This window comes from Patagioenas fasciata, chromosome 16, assembly GCF_037038585.1.
Source record: "Patagioenas fasciata isolate bPatFas1 chromosome 16, bPatFas1.hap1, whole genome shotgun sequence".
NCBI classification, from domain to species: domain Eukaryota; kingdom Metazoa; phylum Chordata; class Aves; order Columbiformes; family Columbidae; genus Patagioenas; species Patagioenas fasciata.
In genome coordinates, this window is record NC_092535.1 from 2891813 (window position 1) to 2913054 (window position 21242).

General features: G+C 43.1%; 1 long non-coding RNA gene across 22 annotated transcripts in view; it reads right to left on the reverse strand.

Moving 5' to 3' along the window:
* Positions 1-12805: 12805 nt before the first annotated feature.
* Positions 12806-21242, reverse strand: part of LOC139829200 (uncharacterized) — a 32721-nt gene continuing 24284 nt past the window's right edge. For 15 of the 22 annotated variants that reach the window (XR_011741562.1, XR_011741564.1, XR_011741558.1 and 12 more), the window contains 3 exons: positions 20035-20742; positions 19611-19748; positions 12806-17600 (listed from right to left, as the gene is read on the reverse strand). This is a non-coding gene — a long non-coding RNA (uncharacterized lncRNA). The remainder of the gene's footprint in view (positions 17601-19610; positions 19749-20034; positions 20743-21242) is intronic. The other 7 variants (XR_011741570.1, XR_011741554.1, XR_011741565.1 and 4 more) reach the window with 7 other exon arrangements.

Here is a 21242-nt window from a genome sequence, read left to right on the forward strand (position 1 = left end):
TTTATTTTTAGGAGTCCGAGAAAAAATAAAACACTTTAGAAAACAAACGAACAGACACATTTTAAAATGTTTTTCTACTTCTACAGCAAATATGTTTGCCAAATTCAAAAAAAGAAATAACACACATGAATAGCTTCATCCTGGAGCTCCATTTTTCCATTAAATTTCTACTCTGATAAATTAATCCAATTATTGAAAAACAACCTTTGCATAAAGGGGGAGTTTGAGTCAAACTTAACTTTGTGTTGTCACTTCTTGCCATCCATTGCCATCCATGGCAAATTGCAACAAAGGAGCTAAAAGTTTATTTTTCCGTGTAATATGTGGTAGAAAGGGAGTAAATGCCCTTTGCCAGTGATGAATCTCTCTTCCATAATCTCACTTCCCCAGCTAAGAGCTATCTGTAGTTTGTGTTAGTTCCTGCAAATCAAAAGCGATGGGTTTTCCTCTGTTCTACTTGTAATGAACATGTTTTGTTTCTCCATCGGGAGAATTTTGTAGTAGAATTAATGGGGCTGTAAGCCCATAAAGCAGAGTACATTTTTGAGGTGGGTTACTTACACCTTGCTTAGTATCACATGTTATTTTATAGTTGCAATGAAGAGAGAAAAAACCCCCAGCCTAAGCTCAGAACACTTTAAGGGTATTGTTCAGACTTGTTTAAATGGTGTTTTGTTTAACATATTCGGAAAGTAATGAAAAATAAAGAGAAGCAGTGTTACATGCTACTTCATATAGGTATGGAAAGAAAAGGGCTTGCTTTTGGTGGGGTTTATATGAAAAGAGAAGGAAAGGATGAATACCTGCGTGTGGAGATAGGGATGGCTAAGAGGGAAATGAACTTACGGAACCACCAAAGCATCGTTCATAGAAATGATGATTGGGGAGAGGGATCAGCAAGCAATTTGGCAATGATCTATTCTGGCGAAACAACAGCGTTTTGAAGAAAATGTTTTTCCTTCTGTGAAGGAGGAAATAGTTCCCATGTGGGTTGTGTCATGAGGACGGCGATGGCTGCAGTGGCCACAGGTGAGAGTGCAGAAGGGGACAGGTAACCAGCTGGTAACCAGCTGGTTGTGCAACTCAGTCAAGACCATGCTAGTCTTGAAGATACAGAAGATATCACCTCTGAATTAAGCTTGGGAAAACATCCAGCCATAACTCCCCATAAACAAGTCCTGATTCAGATGCAGGCAAAGCATATTCACTGCGTGGGGCTCTACCGCTAGTATAATAGAAAAAACTATCTTCAGTTATGGGTTTCTCTTGGTCTGGGTAAGTACCTGGTGATTCCATCTGAGGATGTATTTTTGGGGCTGCAGAAGTAAGCTTGACATCCTAAATGAGGTCTAGGACTTCCAGATCTGGCTACTTGTGGATAGAGACCTGGGATAGAAAGGGTGGGATGTGAGTGCTCAGAGGACTGCAGACCTGCTGTGGCGCCCTCCCCAGAAGATGCTGCCTTGTGCTGCACTTGCATCTCGAGACTGATGCAGAAATCTACCCCTCACTGCTTTAACAGGAATTTCTGGTAAGTCTTTATCCATTTGGTTGACTTTCCCTTCTGCAGCTAATGGTTTTTATACAAAGATTATGGAGTGAGTTTTCCTAGTCATGAAGACAAGATTGTTCTGTGGTTACATCACTTTTGTTTGATCCTCTGTAAGTCCTCTCCTTGGAAAGAGTGACGTTGTAGAGAAGAAAGACTCGAAACATCTAATTCCCCTAACACAGGCGTAACTTTCCAGCGAGTTTGTATTCTGTTTGCTAGCATTTAGTAATGCCCAGAAACAACTTTTGCATGAGGAAAGCGCAAGGCAACAACTCTTTGTCCGCACAATTACTGTGATTGTCTACACAAATCAAGTGGTTTTGTATGCAAATGGCCAGTAAGCATCTAGTGGATGCAATGGCTTGAATTTCAATTTGCAATGAATAGTCGCATATGCAAACACGTGTAAAAATGTGTATGTGTATTAATATCTGACAAATCATCAGCCTCCCTTTCAAACAGTTTTTTGGCTTATGTCAGTTAAAAACTCTTTGGTGTGCCACATGTAACCCCTTGCAAGTGAACAGTGGCTCTTCCGAAAGCAATGATTACTGTTCACTCCCAGTCACTATAATGCTTCCAGATACGGTAGCAAGCTTATTCCCAATAATTAGTAATTAGCAGTAACTATTTTATGGAGCAGAAAAGAGTTGATTACAGTTGTTTTATCAGCTGGTATAATAATAGGGGAAAAAAGCTTGTATCAGAGAAGGGAGAAAAAGGGACAATTTCAGAAAGTTGGCTGTCACTTGCCAGTCATCCATCAGCAAAACAACAGCTTCAGGGATCAGGAATTATTGATTTTAAGGGGATTAACTCTCAGCTACAGATAGTTCCGTTTCAGGGCATCATTTGTAAGCTGAGCTGTAGCCATAAACCAGCTGGTGCTGAGGACCTGATCCAAAACTGCCTCAAATGATTTGGACACCAATTTCAGGGACACCTTTGGGTTAATCAGTCCCCAGGTTGAAAGGAGTCTCAGTTCTCAGAGCACCTGGCACCAGGGAGAAGCCCATTTACAGACAATTTGCTCAAGACAGAAGAAAAGTGGTTTCCGAAATGAGGAACAGGTTTTTTTTCCGTGGAAGGGAGCTGTGGGGATTGCACCTGACACACATCAATTCCTGCACAGCCCCTGGTGCCTTTTGAGCCAGTCGAGAAAGTCCAAACAGGTAAACACAGTCTCTGCTGACACCAGGCTCTCCCTTCTAATGCTCACCGAGTTAATTAATTTTTGCTCAATTTGATTTGACATTCAGATCTGTGATATGTTTACCCTTCTAATGGGCACTTCTCCCTATTCCTGGCTTCCTCTGAAAGGTTTAATAAATGACAGGGACTTTTGGGATGGGTAATGAGCCTTTAATTTTGTACTTATTTATTCATTAAGCTTCAGTAGTATCTGGAAAACAACAAATTGAAAGACTGTCTGTGGATTTAGTCTCTGTTCTTGAAGAAAAAAAAAGCTCTTACACCGACAGGTCTATTACAACCTTGGCACAAGTTAGACCTAAGGTATCTCAAGGATTACATTTGTTATTCTGCAACTAAGGCATATATCATCATAATGAGTCAAATTTCTCTGAAAACCTCTGTGGCCTACTCAGTCCTTGGGCTTTCTATGGGGACTTCAAACAGTTACACCCAGCAGAACTAACCCTAAATGTCCTTGTGCAAACCTGAAATAAAACTCATTTCCCATTTTCAATCGATCCCTGCACATTTCTGTTACCAGGAACCTGTGCTTCACGTGGAGGGTGGGGAAGTGGCTCCATTTCCCACTTGAATCCTATGGAACTTCGCGTAGTATCGGTGCAGAAATGGATCTGGTTACTGATAGCATGGGGGCTGTGAGACAGAAGAGACAGTGATTTAGGAAGGGGGGCAGAGACAGAAAAGAAGGAAGAAGATGGTAAATGAGAGAGGTGTAAAACAGTGAAAGACACAGGAAAGAAAGGAAAAGCTGGTAGAAAGGAATAAAGAAATAGAGACTGGAGCCAGCCCTCTAAAGCATCTTGCTATGGTGACCATCAAGACAGGACACCAGACAGGATGAACCACTGCTAAGATCTAGTTGGACAATTCCTATGATTGGCAGGCAGGCAGCAAAAACTATCCCACAGCTATAATTTTAGATCTGGTGATGTTAGCAAAAGCTGGCAGACAGCTGGCTACCAGGCAGAGACATTCAGCAAGAAAGCTGACTTGGAAATGGTATTTTTTCCTCAAAGACAGTTATTCACAAATAAGACTGAATTGCGAGAGGGGAAGAGATCCACTTCAACTTATTCTGTCGTACATATGGCGAGGACTTAAAGGAGCTCTGTTTTATTTTATTAAAGTGCTCTGCCCTAGAGCACTAATTCTGCTTCCATTACCCAGGGAGCACCATGTGTGCCCAGCTCAGCTGGGTCTGTATTGCAAAGGGCTCAGAGAAGGGACACCAAGAGCAACAGGATGAACAAAAGATGCCAGTGGGAGCTCTCACCCGATCCTCCTGCTCCTGGTAAAGTGAAAATTGCGTTTGCCCTGATATTATCCAATACCACTTGTGAGAATGTCTCTCCCACATATTGCTAATAACACAAGACAGGTTGGTCCTCTTCCAGGGTGAACTCCAACAATGTGGGAGCTGCAGGTGTTCACTTTCTGCTCAGATGATTTTATTAGGCTGGAGCCTGGTCTTGTAATGATTGAGCATCTTTGTGCACCAGCCCACAGCTCTGCCTCTCCCTGAGACAGCTCACTGCTGACCGCGAGCACCTGGTCCAGCTGTGTGTCCCCCAGCCTTGCTCTTCACTGACCCCCTCTTTGGTTTTATTTATTCAGGAGCACTTTGTAACCCCCCTGATTTCTGTCTTCTCCTCTTTCCTTTCATCTTAGTCCTTTTGTATTTCACTTACTCTCTTTCCCTCTTACTCATTGTCTCCTCTGTTCCCTGAGTCCTACATCCTAGCTGCAAGAGACATTTCCAAGAGTGGCCCTTGCAGAGGACCCTCTCCCAGCACTTTCCTATGGCTTCCCAGGGTTCCCAGGAAAAAAAGGGCTTGTTGGGGTCCCCCTTCCACACAGTATTCCTGTTGCCATGCATACTGGCAGGCAACAGCTTTGGAGCTCTTCCTACCTCCTTTCTCATCCTGTCTCTATGTCATTTTACTCTTCAAGTTTTTTCACAGTTGCACACACGACAGCCAGCAGAACTGAGAACTACTGGAGAGGCAGCAGAAGCACAAAATGACCAGCACAGGTGAACGAACAAGTGAGTAAAGATCAAATTTGAAGAGAAGCAGGGCTAAGTCCCCTGGAGACGTCCAGAGGTCCCAAACCAGCCCTTCAAGCTCTCTAGTCTGATGTTCTGCACATGGCAAAGGCAAATCCCAGCCTCCTCTATTCTTGCATTTCAAAGCACCTTCATTTTCCCATCTTTCCTAGGCATTCCCCCGCTGTCAGCAATAGAACTGTTTTCCTGCCTCAGTATTGTGCTTTCAATGCTCTGCGTGCGTGTGTGAAAAAATACGAGTGTGTGTGTGTGTAGGTCTGACCAAAAGGGCTGATGTGCTTTCTGCCCATTGAAACACATTTTCCTACTGTGTAGCACAGCCCTCAGGACACTCTCAGCTATTCACTTCTGAGCTTAATCCTATAATTTTACCTAGTGGGTGGCTCAGGCATGGTTGAAACTAATGGGAAAGAACATAATGTTGTGATTGCTAATTGTTCTAGAGAATGTGGCACTTTACCTTTGGATGGGGGTCTGTGGGTACACTTTGTTCCTGGTGTCTGTGGTGTGGTTTGTAGGGTCCATAATCATGCTTTTCATTCCCTGTGCAACATTTCCAAAACAGAGGTGGTTTTTGTTGGCTATTTTTGCTGGTTTTATCTACTAGACAGTGTACATGGTCATTTTACTTTGGAATACTTTTAATCCACTATGTGTTTGGAGATTAACCAAGGGCATATTGGAACTTAGAAAATAATCTTAAAACTAGTGTCTGAAAAGCTGGGAAGCTGGAGGTTTTGTCTGTGATATTTCAGAACCAAATTGAGCAGCAAGCGTGTGTCACTGGACTCTTCCAGTACCAGCATCTGCAGCCGTCACAGCCCCAGGGACACCAGCAAAAGGCCAACTCAGGTGCTGGTGGGGGATCCCTGGGTGCTATAATGTTTGTCTCTATCTTTACAACCTCTGTAACACCTGATCCTTGTGTCTCACCACCCTCTTGCTGTCTTTGCTCAGCCCCACGGTTTGAATCCAGCTGGGGATGGCACTGCCTGATTTACCGTTGGTTCATCAATAACGGATGCCTTTTTAGCTCAAAAGCCTGATTGTTTACTGCAGCATTTCACAATTTCCCTCATAATTAGGTTGTCTAGAAATTAGACCGCGCATGCATAGCAGGAAGCCAAATGCATCTTCCCTGCTGTTAATACAAGAGCCCACCCACATGGCAGACAAGAGCCCCGACACCCGCTCTGATGGGAAATAAATCCAGAAGATTCATCGAGAAGGGAACACGGTGAGAGGGCTAAAGGCAAAGTCACCTGGAAAAGCAGAGGGGTTGTGGGTCCTTTTGGCCAAGCACACCTGGCAGGTGGACATCAGCCGTTTCAGGGCCGGGTGTGCACATTGCAGCTTCCCTGCGATCCGGCTCACGGATCTCAGTGCACGAGCAGTTGTTTACCTGGGAGCTGATCTCAGTGCAAAATTCATGGTGGCAGCTACCCAGAAAATATTGTCCTTTACATGTTGCCCTCAGCCCAGACCCTCTAGGCCCTTTACTGGGTAATAAACCAGTCCTAACCTCCCCTGCTGCCTGCTTGTCGGCTCTCTTGGCCTCTCTGCTCCCTGTGCCTCACTTGTACCCTCACTTCATTTTGCTTTTGCAGTCTTTTGGTGGGATACAGCAGGCTGTGCAGTGGCCACAGGCAAAGATGACCCATCTCCAGCCTCCCTGTCAGCCTCACCACCCCATCTGGCCAGGTAACTGGCTTCTGGCCGAGTAACCAGCTTCTTCTGGCAATCTGGGTCTCTGTGAAAGGTCTTGGGACGCTGGTGGCAGCAGGCAGGGCCAGATTACAGAATCACAGAATCCCAGAATGTCAGGGATTAGAAGGGACCCTGAAAGCTCATCCAGTGCAATCCCCCCATGGAGCAGGAACACCCAGCTGAGGTTCCACAGGAAGGTGTCCAGGCGGGTTTGAATGTCATGGTCATCCTGCTGTCCACCAGAACCCCCAGGTCCCTTTACTCTACACTGCTCTCTAATATTCTCTAAGTTTATAAGGTAAAGACATCACCGATCTTCACGCTGGTCTTCACTCACATGCTAAAATAAGCAGGAGTTTTCTTGCCCCACAGTCTTTGCTGGACCATCTTGCACGGTCAGTAACTGGCTCCTAATTTAGCACAGCATGGCAAAACTCCTTCAAACGCTGTGTTTGTCACTTTGACAGCTTTCTCCATGCTGCCTTCTTGCTGCTTCTACCTGATACTCTCCTACACATGTGGAGAACCCCTCCAGTCCATGTCCCAGCGCTCAGTTTTTCTCTATCACTGCCAAGAGAAACCTTTGATTAGATTTAACATCCAAGCAAGCACGGGATGTGCCTGTGTTTTGGTGGCAGCTCCCCCAGCCTTGGCAGCCTCTTTCTGTGCAGAAACTCACTTTCTTTGGGAAAGAAAGTGAAATCCCCGGTTCCATCCTCCATGCTTAGCCCATACAATGCAGGACACGACCTTCCAGTGCATCAGATACTTCTGAGTTGCCTAAGGAAGCATCAGGAAAGCGTATCTGTGTTCACCCAGTGTGGCACAAAATAATGAAAGGGGAAAAAAGATGCAGTCTGAATTTTATACCTGAATTTTCTATTATTACTATATCACTGTGTCAGAATTGAAAGCAATGTAAGCTTTCTCAAGAGGGGCCATCCATAATGCATTGCAGAGCTGTGTGTAGGTATTTTATGAAATATATTTTATTCAAACCAGTATATACAACACTAACATTATTGAAAGGAACTGAAGGCGGCCCAGTCTTCTCTCCTTAAAATATTCATTATTCATGTTATAGTCCTTTAACAAAAACTAAAGCCAAATACATATTCAATTTATTTTTTTCCCCATTCAGACTTAGCTGCTATTCATCTTTGGTGTCCAATGGAGATGAAATGTCCTCTTATTATTCCTGTATTAGCTTCTGACAGTTCAATTTCTCTGAGTGCTGTGTTTGAGACAACCCTTAACAAATAGCCACATAGGTAATTGCTCTGATCCAAATTTCTTGCCAAATCTTTTAGATCTGATGTAGATCACAGGCAGTAGGATGTTTACACATTCTCATTCAGCCCTGGCAGCTGCCTCCTGGAGGCTTTTTCTTCTGATAAATATCATTAGGATACCTTTCAACATATGCACAGTTTCATTCTCTCCTTCCGAATCAGACCTTGCAAAGCTATTGTGCCAGAAATGCTCTACAACCTTGTTTCTGTCTTCATTTTGCATTCGCAGAAATTATGAGGGTACCTGGTGGGTTTAAATTGCTGTTTCTTTCCAGGTGACTTTTTGGAAGACAGATCTCACCTGTTCATATAACCTATCAGCACCCTGAACACCCAACAGCTGTTCAAAATACACAGTAAGATTACTCCATCTCCCACCAGTTCCAGGCCATACGTGCGGTTCCTGAGGAGAACTGAGACAGAGAAAGATTAGGGACCATGATTCTCAAATCATATTTAAAAGTCTAAACTACCTAGTTGTTTTAAAGGTGTCTAAATTATTTTCAGGATCTAAGACTCCAATGGGCCAGTTTTCCCTGGCAGTTTGTAAGAGAGGTGCAGAGTGACACAGCCAGTCCTCAGTTTTAGTCACAGGCTCACTAGCCCTGCTGCAGGCTACCATAATTTTGCCTTGTCCCCCCAGGTGGGATTTTGTGTTCCAGAAGATTTTGCCTGTGATGAGTTACTATTGATTTTTCCAGGCTGCCATTAATCTTTCAAGCACTTTTAAAATACAAAAATATCCTCTGGATTATGAACACATGTCTGGACCTTTGTACCACTGAAATCTGAGCTCAAAGTGCTTTGTCTCCTACCCAGCCCCTCTCCCTCCCCTTTCCCTTTGCTAAGGGAACTTACATCTGTCAAACAAATACAGCAAACTGGCAGCAAGAGCTTAATAACAGGGTCTCCAAACAGCTAGAAAGACAAAAAAAAAGCCACACTCCTGCCATAGCTCCTGGGTTTTGTATGGGAGCAGTGATCCTCTGTGCTGAACTAAAAATGTCTTTAGTTCTAATGGTAAATGATAGGCAGCTGGGTAAGGTGGAGAAAATAGCACTTTTCCACTGGGATATGTAGATGCAGCACTTACTCTGGGTCTCTGGAGGGAGCAGCTAATGCACACCACAGAGCATGAATGAAGAAGACCCCTCTTTGTTTTCAGATAGACGGTTCTTTTTGCATATGCACAGTTGCAGCTGAGATTTGCACGTTAAGTGCAAAGCCAGGCACAAGCCTGCCTTTTCCTCCTGTTCCAGGCTAAATGTGAGCAGCAGAAACATCTGTCTTGAATTTCAATATGAAATTTAGCAATTAACTATAAATATTGAAATTATACAGAAACAGCAGTGCTGATGGGCAGTGCTTTAGCAGAACATGGGCTGCATGCCATGGACTGAGAGCCAGGTGTCCGTTGCATTCACACACCAAAGCAGGGCCTGTAAAACAACAGTTGTTTCCTTTTTGTGGTTTTCTAACCCCAAGAATGATTTAGGGAATTCTCTAGTCCTGTCTTTGTATTCCCCAGCACTGTGAAGCAGCAATGCCACTTGACTTGTCCCAGCAGTTCTTTCAGTCTGGCCATGAACCTGCTCTTGAGACCAGATAATGTCCTTTTGGTGTGAGAAATGGAGTTTGTGATAGGAGAAAAATCACTTACTGGTCCGTTAGCTGCTTCGAAGACTCCAGAGACCGAAAGAAGACTCTACATGAGCAAATCCTGAACACCACAGGGAGTGGGACAAGTATTATCCCACCTTTCCCTGAAGAGAAGGAACAGGTAGGCAGCAGCAGAGAACTGAACCCCATGGCTCATTTCAGGCTTCACTGGCAGAAATGGCTCCGATTAAAGTGTTGCACCACAGCAACTGCTAGTGAGATCAGTAAGGAGCAGCGTGACATAGGAAAGTCCATTGATCTGATCCCACCGTCCCAACTACAAACATCTTAACCGCAAAATGTATCTTATCATGACCCACAGTAGCTCAACAAACTGGCAAAAACTATATTATGTGAATTGATTACGAAAATGTTGCAAAAATTGAGGCCATCTCACCAAAGGACATTTGGCTGCCTCTGCAAAGCTAATTCTAGATAAAAGTTGAGGGTGAGGAGCATTTTTTGCTAGAAAGTGAGCAATGTAAAGAACAGCGCGAAGGGGCAGTGGGGAGTCAGCATCCCAGCAATCACGGAACAGAAGTCCCTACCTACCATACGAGTCAAGACTGATTGCCCTGGTACTGCGTCTTTCGTACCATTTGGCATACAAATATGTGAAAGCATATCTAAATGTTGCCAAGCATTGCCCAAGACAAATACTAACAGTTATCTGTTTTTTTTTCTGAGCTGACTAGATGTGAACTTCTAAGCCAAATCCCATAGCAAAGTAAACTGTTAGTATAGCTGTCCCCTGAGAATGCTGAAACGTAATTGTACATTCGCACAGACAACAGGAGAAGACACCTGACAAGCAGTAGCTGTATTGTCCAGCCCACAGCGATGTGATGGGCTGAGGACAACAAAAGACAGTCATGAAATCATTATGATGCCTATTTGCTGTCAAGTCCTATTGTTATTTGGGTAGTGCTAGGCATTATCAAACGTGTTGAGTTATATCTGTTCTTATTGTAGGGGGGAAAAAGCATTTTTTGTGGAAAAATTGGTTACTCATGTGATTATAGCGTGTTTTATTGATTTTGCAACTACCAAAAAGTGGTGTTATACACAAAACAGGGTGGATGTTTTCTTCTCTGTGTACTTCTTTTTCAGCAAAAGCTATGTGAATTTTGGGTCTAATAACACTTGGGAAAGTCAGTTCAGAGCTCCAGTAAGGGCTCATTTGTACAAGGGCGAATGTATCTTCCAAATCTGTCTGTCTGAAAGGAAGTAAAGCTTTAAAAAATAATTAAGATTTCCTACAAGTGCCTCATTCACAATAGAATTTCATAATATAGTTACATTAAGAGGAAATGAATGCCTCTCATTTGAGGCTGTTACCACAAATTGATTAAATGAGCAGATACCTTTTAGACACCGGTTTTCAAACTTGGATTCAGCTCTGAAATGGATGAGTTCCAAAGATGCTCCGCTAGTGCAATGGCACATGAACAAGACGTGTAGTGCCCAGGTTCTGGCACCCAGGTCAGGTTGACCTCGCTACATATTTAATCAGGATGTGCTGCAAACAGCCTGCACCTCATTACCAGGGGCTTTTGGCAGGATGAAGCCAGTGACTTTATGGCAAAATAAAAAAAAAAAATGAAAATGTGTTATTTTTTGAAATTCATCTGAAATAATGAACTTGGAGAGGCCCCAGTATCTCCTATCCTGACCCTACCAAAATGAGCAGATGAGCACTACGCAGATGTGCTGGCCTGGATGCACATGACCAGATCCATTGCTCTCTGGCTCTAGTTCTTCACCAATAAGCTCTTCTGAAGAGCAGGTGGATAAACGGTGTATTGAATCAGACTATACGTGGTTATCTTGGCTAAATATGCTTACTGAATCTCATGAGTGGAGTAGGGTCAGTAGTCTAGCTGATATGAATTGCTCCATATTTAATTAGAATATTTTGCTTTTCCTCTGGGGATCCCCAAGTTCCATTGTTAGGGGACCCTTCTCTTTTACTTAATCTTAAATACCAAGCCTGCCTGCTTCTTAGTGAGCCACAACCCTATCCAGGGGAAGGTATGGATTGCTATCAAGTTTAAACCAAGTCTTTTACTTAAGTAGAGACAAACTCTTGGTTAGTCCAAAGCACTATTCAGGGACCTCCCACAAAAGACACTCAAACATCCTCTCAGGACGATACTGAGTGCCTAAGAGCATAGATGTACAAATTACCTCCCTCTAGCAATACCAACAGTCCAGGCTGCAATTGAAATAACTTTTCAAGCTTTTAAACTCATCTTTTGTATCACACTGTTTGCAGGTAGGACTTGGTTTATTTTCTAAGCTGATCCCCTGGTTTTTAGTATGGGCTCCACTCAAACCTGTTCTCTTTCGCAGCTCTGTGAGTTCGGTGTCTCCTCTCTTGAATCACTGCAGACCCGTGTTTTAAAGTCGGTCCCAGAGAGCTGCAACTTGGCTTCTAGAGAGCAGAACTTATGCTCTGGAGCAGCGGCTCGTGATGCTGGCCACCCTGCCCTCCTCTCCGCTGGCAAAACCGGCCAGTCGCAGTTTGCTGTCAAGAAGAGCAAGAACTCACTTCTCCTGTTCAGATGAATAAGTAAGTAAAAAGCAGAAACAGGAATGTGAGACTTTAGTGATAGGAATGCTGTTGTGTTTCCAGCAGGACACTTTCTGCTCCCGGCAAGAGGAGCACGAGCTCTGCACGTCATTATTGAGACATCAAACCCCTGTTCCCCAGGCTCTCATTCCTGCCTTCCTCAGCCCACCTCTACATAGAACAGCTGGGTGTCCTCTTTGCTGGAAGAAGGGGATTGATGGTTTCCTAATTTCTGTCCTCGTGCTGCAAGCAGCATGGCGTTTCTGGTGAGCAAGGCGGACAAATCTGAAGCTCAATTTGTTCAGAAAAACATTTGAATTGGTGACAGTAGCTACGTTGGTTTGTGGTTTGCAATAAATTCCTTCAGCGTAAAAATTAAGACCTAGAATAAATACCTTCTTATGCACTTACCCTACATGTTCAGCCCGTCTACCTAAGGTTTTATAACCTTCTTAATAATTAATATTCATTCTCCCTGCAGTAACTTCTCATTACAGTTGGGTTTTGTCTTCATACCTGACCATATTTTAAATAGCATTTGATGAGTGTACTATGATTTCCTGATAAAAGACATTAAGTCTGAAGCTCGTCACTAATTCTGCAAGATGATTACTGTATTTCAGCCACATGCTTTGATAATATCATTAAATGTACAAAAAGGATATTAATTCCTTAGCTGTGTCTGCTCAACACACACAGGAAAGGCTTTCAAACAAAGTCCAAATAAATAAGTAAAATACAGGTTGACGTGGAGACTGGTTTATTAGCTCCTCGGTAAGTACAGCTGTAAATAAATGTGTCTCTGGTGTTTTCTCAATATTTGAAACAAGATGACACAAAGAAGGGCACACAGACTTCAGCCCCATGAGGCTCGGCTGTTGCATAATCGTAAAATAAATATCTAGCTGGTGCTTTTCACTTCAAGTATCAACTGTGTGGAAGGGAACATAAGGGCCTACAATCAGTTGTTTAATCAGCTTTAAATAATAAAATGAAAAACCCACAGACGTTCAGACAACCTACTTGTGCGTAAATGATATGCTTGATTTGTGAGAATTATGGGCAGTAATCATATTATCATTTCCATTAGATTTTCCTCTTCCACACTTTTGATAACTCAAGTGATTCATCTAGTCGATGAATATACAGACGCAGACAAATACTTCAAAACGGTTCTTTTTCGGAGCTGTTTACGTTTGTCACATAACAAGTTCGTCTCACCTGATTTTCCAAGAGCTGAAGTTGTAATTACGAACACAAAGACATAAAGATTGTCATGGCCATGGAGTAGAGAGGGAAGAAGAAACTAGACAAGGAAATGGAGCCTATAGAGTGCCTACCGAAGGAAGGGTGCAGCGTGAGAGCAAATAGAAAGGAAGAATCGCAGTGAAGAAGAAGGTTTAGGCTTGCAAATTTGCAGATTCTTGCAGATTGAGAAGGATCTGGTTTGGATGAGGCGATGACAGCAGGCAAGTGCCTCACTCGGGAGTCCAGCTGGTCAGGGGAACACAAAGCTGTCTCGGCTGTCAGGACTTGAGGGTCACATCATGTGTCATCGGAAAGATCAGCTCCCCAGACTGACAAGAACCCCGGTGCTCCTATTCGGGACCTTTACAGTTGAAGCCAGTGATGATCTTGTGCACCTCAGGGAGGGACGAAGATTGACAACTGCAAACAAAGAGTCACAACACTTTCATTGTCTTGTGTGTGAAAAATTCCTAGAGCATTATTAATTTCCGATGATACTTGCAATCAGTCCAACTCATTCATTTTTTAAGTTTTGCTTATTTGCGGTGAGTGGATCCGTTTCTCAGCTGGGTAGCTGCATTCATTTTGCAATAATGGTGTTTGTTTGACATCTGAGAAATTAACAATGCAAATGCCTCCGCGTCTTAGTAGCACATTTAAAATAAAATATCTCCTCCTGCAGAATTGATGGCACGACTGTGAAAAGGGCTCCATAATAGCTGAAACATTTTTTAAAACCTGTTAAAATGTTAGGTACTTTAATGCAATGGGGTCGTCTCTTGGGGCCCAGCTCTATCCACACTGCCCTGCTTGTTCCTGAAAATGGTGATATCAACCAGCAGATACCCCCTGGACACCCTGATACTGAGCACTTTCATTGAGAATCTTGCAGTGTTACACTTTATAATTCAGATTCATGTGCTAAAAGAAGAAACGTACTGACAATAAATGTGGGAGTTTTACCCTTATGTTTACAAATAAAGGTCTAAAAATGTTTAACAAATACTAAAAGTGGGAAAGAGAAGAAGAAAAAAAAAACCAAATGGAGGGCACTATGTTCACAGAAAAACCCTCATTATTTTTAAGCAATTCTTTTTTAATGGGTGAGGTAGAGGCTGAAGAAATAATAGTGCATTCCTCCCCTGCTCTGACTGACGTGAAGGCCCACAAGGATTCACACTGTACAGCTTTCCAGTGCTGTCCTGTTTCTATAACCCACCTACACCTGCTTATTTCTATATTCTCTTTGGTTCATAACTATGAGGAAAGCCCTTAGTTTACAAGCCATTGATAAATTGTCATTTACAGGAGGCAATAACTTGCTTAAAAATTTGCATAATGTTTTTACTGGTCATTTAGGGCTGTTGCATATTATATTAAACCTCAAATGGCAGATTTTTATTATGCATTAAGCTTCAAATAGTATTACAAATCCACCAGCCTCACTGGAATATTTTCTGTTTCCTGAAATCTAATTGTGTTGCAAGCCAAGGCAGCTCATAAGCTTCAATAAGTCCCATTAGTAAATTGAGATGTTGAACTGGCTATTTGAGATCGCTTCCATTAAATAAAATGGACACATCATGTTGCCGGCAGGTGCGCAAGGACTCAGGTCACAGGGAACAGATTCAGAGATGGACCGAGGAGCAGCCCGCCTTGAAAAGCACTTTTCAGCCTGGTTGTGGGTCTCCTCTCTGCCTCACAAGCTCTGGCACTGGCAGCAAAGGATATATTATATATATAGGTGGACATATAGAATAAGGGCATAGCCTCCAAGACATCAGGTGTCCTCCAGGAGTTTCCCTTATGGCAAGGACATATAAGCGGCTGTAGGATGGTGCCAGGGCTATAAGCGGCTGTAGGATGGTGCCAGGGCTAGTGCAAGAATTGATGTGGTCCAGATGAGTAGGAAGAAAGAGAACTTTGGGAAATTGCTCCTTATTTCCTGGAAACGTGGGTCACAGGCTGGTAAATCAAGTGATTACTGCTGTTGCCTGAGGTCTACTTCAGGGGCCATTAAGTCAATTGAAAGCCTCTCATGGACATCAGATAGCTTTGAGTTAGAGCCCAAGGTCAAGTTTACCTGCCAGTGAGATTTGTACTCATAGAAGTAACTGTCCTTAATAATACGTATTCGACTGTCGTGGACCAGCTCACTGCTTAAATTAACTTGCTCAGCTGGACTTTCAAATAAAACCGCTTTAAGAATGCGGTGTGCCCTAGAAAGTCATTTGTTTCTTTCAGATTTGGTACCAAAAGCCTAGTTTGATTTTGATTTTAGAGAAGGCAGCAACTGGTAAAGTGGGTAATTTGAAACTTAACATACTTCTCCTCCCTAAGATCCGAACGCATTAAAATTAGGTGCAAAGTGCTTCTAATTTGTCAATCATTCCTCGGGTAATTTTAGCCCTCCAAGAAAATTGCCTCGGAGAGTGTTTCCTTTTTCCTTCATCGCATCGTTCATTTGACTTGATCCCGGTTCAGGCAGGCGAGCGGTACCCCCGCACCCACCTTCACGTCGTCTCCCATCGTGCCAGCTGCTGCCTCCAGATGACACCTCTCTCTCGCCATCTGAAGAACAGCTCTGTAGACAGGGTAAAGACAAAAGGACAACTGAACAAGCCTTCCATCCAAATGGCAAGCTCTGATTCGTGTCTACGGTTAAAATAGTCTTAGCAGAGGAAGGAATGGAAGTATCCCAAAAGCTCCGAGGAAAAAATGGTTCTGCTGATGCTTCCCGTTCATCCTGTCGAGTGCCAGAAATGGCTTGTGAAGTTTCCACCTCATCTCTACAGCAAGGAAAGTTCAGATAGATTTCTGATTTGGAGCCATCAAAATACACGCAGCGTAACATAAAACCAAAGTAAAAACAAAAAAATATCAGTTCTTGGGGTTTGTCAAAAATGCTTACATTTACATGAATTTCACAGTGCAGTTTGGAAAGGTTCGTAAAATCCAAGCCCAAGTTTCAGGGCTGCGTTTCGTGCAAGCTGTTCAGAGAGATACAGATAGTTATCTGCGGGCTTCAAAATCAGTTCATGTCAAACAAAGCTGGGAGGCTGGATGAAGCTCAGAGTTATGTCAAACTACTCAGGGAAAACCTGTGCTAAGCAATCCTGCTTTCCAGCTCTAACAAACCAACCTGAGGAGTGTTTAACTGGAATTACAAGAGATCAGCCCACCAGTAACATGGGATTGTGAGAAAATGTATTTATCTATGGCTCGATCATAAATTCTGCTCAGAATTTAAATGTACCGGTGTCATTTGCAGTTCTAGACCTCTAAGCCAAGCATGAAGTACTTTGATGATTTGATAGCAGCTGTCTTGTCTCAAATGCAGGAGCCTTGGATTTGCTGTAGTGGATTGATTTCTCTCTGAGAGTGGCCAATATCAGCTCAGGGTAAAAATACCCCCGTCTGCTACTATAGTAACAGGTGTGCAATGCTACACATGGAGGGATGCAAAAAAATGGGGACGGAAGAGCAAGAGAAATTCCTTCTGCAGATTTTATTCCTTCTATTTTTCTTTCTAGCTTCAGCTTTGGGTACTCCGATGAGTGTTTGTAACTACAGGTGTAATAGTGCCAGAATCACCCCTAAAATTCAGCGCTAGGTTTGGCTCCTCAACCTCTCGGCAGTGGAGGGGGCTCATCAGCTGGTTACACCCTGCGTGAAACAGGATTTCTTGTCATAAATTCAGCTGCTGCTAATGCCCCCGGGTGACCTCGTGTTTCTTGTGTTATGAGACAGGCATAAAGCCTCCAATGGGTTAGTGCCACACTCTTCAGCCTTCATCCCCACCCAGAGAGCTCCTGCCAGCGGCAGGTGGATGGTGAGCACGGAGATGTACTCAGAAGCTTGCTATGCATCACCATGAAAACTCTTTGTTCATAAAATGTTGTGGTTTTTCAAGAACAGCAGTAGAAGAGATCCAGAAACAATTTTCCCAATTCTCTTCCTTCTCAAGAGCTGGTTGCTTCCTGCTGAAGCCGGCATTTATCAAGCAAATGCAGCCTTTTAGCTTGGCAAAGGATGCCACAAAAGGGCAAACTTCATTCTCCCCTTTCCCTTTTATGCTTTAAGTTGGAGAAAAACAGGTCACTTGAGGGAATTCCTCCCAGTTGCTGCCCATCCGTAGCCTGTTGGCATAAACAAGCCTGAACTGCTGCACGTACCACGAAGCCAACGGAGCCGCAGAGGAGCATCGTGCCTCATGCATCACCAGCATCATTGCTGCAACAGGACAAAAAGCATAGCTCGGTTTTCAGCCATTGGATTTAGCCTGCAGCGCTGGCAGAGAAAGGAAAAGAGAGAAGAGGGGGAGAGGAAAAAAAAAATCAAGTTTTGATTTTTAAAATGAGCAAATTGATGTGAAAGTCACAGATGGTGAATAAATATGGGCCACAGAATTGTCATTTGGCAGGCAGTTCTCCTGACCAATTTAAGAGGGTATGCTGTTATCAAGTTTGGTACAGGGAAAATATATTTTGGGCAGCAGTTAGTCATCTAAGAGGCCTCATTGTTTCATAAAATATATTTGGGTTTAATACAAACACAATTAATTCAGCTTTCTAATATTGTGTTTGAACCAAACCCAAAATACATGTTGTAAACATTTATTCTTTTATGTCATTTATTGGTTCCTGGTTCTTTTCTGAAAGCTTAAATTTAAAAAGGGATTTGCAACAAAGAAAGAACATTTGGGGTGACTTCAGCTGGTGCAGCAAACTCCATTCTTATGCACTGTTTTGAGATGTGCCTCCAAATTATCTGACAAATGATATGTTCCAATTTAAGTCCCTCATTACCCATGCTTTTCTATTGCTAAGTGCTGCACAGCAATCTTCATTATTATAGCACTGTATTTTGGGGACTTATTAAGCTTTGCTTGTTGGGTCTAGCAATTGAAGCAAAGAATTTGCGTCAGGCGTAGCACAGGCGGCACTTCTGCCAGCTGAGCACCACAACTGCATCTAAACTCTCATGCTTTGGTTTCCCAAGTGATGCCTTTGAGGACATAATGGTCTTGTGAAAGACCATCAAGATCTCCAGCCCTCCTGATCCAGAGGTTTCTTTTCTCCCAGCTACCCACACAGGGTTTGTTTGGATAATTTGTGCTTTGCATGCTGAAAACAAAGGATATGGCAAATGAGTTGTAATGCAGAACAGTTTTTCCAGGTCAGGAAGTAGCTTGTTGGTCTCCATCTCATCATGCTGGGTGCTGCAGCAATATAAGGAGTTCTTTGGCAGGAGAGGTGGTGCAGCGGGTCTTGCTTTGCACCCAGGCCACTGCTGTCCCTGTCAGCAAGTGTCACAAAGCCCATCAGCAGCTACCAGAGCGCAGCTTCTGCCCAACCCAGAAAGCACCAACCACCACAAATAAGCGCTGGTCCTCGACCTGCACATCAGCCCTGCCTCTCCTTCCCAGAAATGTTTATTAGCCAAAGGTTTCTATAAAATCCTGGTTTCCAACATGCAGCACACAACTTCCAGTGGTTCTGAGTTAGGCCAGGTTCGGCATCAAACTTCTCTGAGTTCAATTGACAATTACTGACACTATGGGTGACAGATTGGGGAAAATATTCTAATATCTCCACTTAGACATCAGTCCCCTCCTCCACATCTGTGCATCTTTAGGGAGAGAAAGTAACTGGACACAAATATTTCAAGACTATGTTTGGTTTTTCCACTCATGTTAGAGACCCCATGATGTAAAACTCTGCTGCAGATCCCTCTCGATAACCAAAGTGAACCGAGCTTTTTAAAACAAATGAACAAAGCCTACTCTGCCATACATTATCCCTCATCTGGTGGTAAATCAGGGCTGCTCATGCCATCACTGACTTGCAAAATGCATCCCTCCATCCCAGACATAAATACTAATTAGCGAGATTTCTGCTTCAAATTAGTGATGCCAAAGCATTTTGAGATCCACACATGAAAAGAGCCACAGAGGCCAAAGTGTTACTGCTTTCTTTGGTCACGGTGTTTGAAATGGATATCCTTTAAAAAGTCTGTTTTCTCCTAACAGGTAGTTTGGTAAATGAGCCCTAGCGCCCAGCCCGCCTCAGAAACAGAAGGCAGGAGCAGAGCTCTTTGAAGCTCCTCCACAATTACAGTCCTGTGATGGGAAGAGGGAGCAGGGCGTTAACAAGTTTCAAAGTATATGTGTAAACCATAGAGATCAGGACTTTCAGAAAAGCATTCAATAAAAGTCCTTTTCAAGTCTAAGATACATATCTAATTTATTCACTATCTCCAGAGAGGAAAACGACTCCTGATGGTATCTTCTCTACTCACCACATTATCATATCAATGATGAAAAGGCCAGGCAAGCTTCCTGGCTTTGGAACTCATAACGCAATTATTACTATTTGCATGTTGTCCCCTCCTTTAGGTGGGTGTCTGGATGAAGGAAGGCTCGAGGAGGGCAGGCAGCTGAAGAGGAGAGAACAGCACAGGAGCACCAGCATTAATTCTACCACAGTGAGAAAAGAAGGTTCCTGCTCCTCAGCTTCCCTGTCATCAGCAATAAGGGGAATACACTGTGCTCCTTGCCAGCTGCATCTTTCTCAGGATGCACCATTACTGTGGCTACTGGGATGGAGCCAGGAGACAGGGAAGAATAGAACACTCCATGGCATCGAGTGCTTGGCCTTGAAACACACGGCACCCAACACCCTGCGAGGTCGCACCAACCCACACAGGTGAGACGTGTTTGTACCTCTCGTCACGAACAGGTTTTCTGAAGCTTATTGCATTCATGAAATGCCTCAGGAAGCCATGTCAGGGACCTGCTATTGTGTCGGGTAATGTTAATCATCTCTGCGGGATCGGGAAAGGTAGGGGATGCTGCACACAATGGAAAGGAGATGGTGAGACGTGTATCGTGCTGCTTCGATAATGCAAGGTGTGAAAAGTGCCTTCTGCAGTAAAGAAATAATAGTAGTTAGGTTTAATTGCAGGTTTAGAGCTAGGGAATCCCACTGGGTTATACACATATGGTAAACGTCTTCTCCACTTTATGGATGGAGAAAGGAAATCATGAAAGAGGAAGAATTGCCTGCAAACACACACCAGGACATATAAAAGCAGAAGTCCAAAAAAAAGCTTTTCAAAAGTACAATGAGATATTTTTCAAACCATAAATACCTTTTTGTTTTAAAACCAAAAAATGTCTGTTTGGATTCCAAGATTACATGCTCACCATGTAATCTCATTACAATGTATGACATACCTTACACTACAAATGCTCCATCTGGATGTCACAAGCTTGTCACTGCAGAGAAGAGGAGGGCAAACCAACTCACCTGTCTCACCCAGAACTCATGGACACTTTTGCAGGAACTAAAGGACTAATTTTCTTGATTTCAGCTTATTCAACTACTGTAGTACTGTGACCAGCCAACTCAGGAAGTCGAAAAGTCAGGATCTGTTCAATTCAAGGGTATAAATTAAGGGTGAGAGTAAAAGATCTGCTTTTTCTAAAACAACATCACAAGATGACCAGAAATACTGGCCTCATTCATTGTCCGTTAACACCCAGCACCTTCATGCGAATAAGACACATAAGTAAAATACTGCCCTCTCACACCCTTAAGTCCTATGTTCCATCCAAGTGCAACTTGAAACATATTACATGTGAGAACCTGATTTTCTACTGGTATGCCATTCACCATTTCTATGTTGTAAAATGTAAAAATGAAAAATGAATGAATGTACAGTGGAACAACATGCTTGTTTAAATCACTTTGTCTAGGTGTACTACATTCTTCTAGCTAGCAGAAAATAAAAAGGCCAGCTAGGATATCAACCATCTGTTTACTAATTATTTTACTAAAAAGTTTCAAGTTTTTCCATGAAAAAAAAGATATTCCTTTAAGTAACAGTATAGCTAAACTATAAATTGTCCATCCAACCAGGCTTGGCATT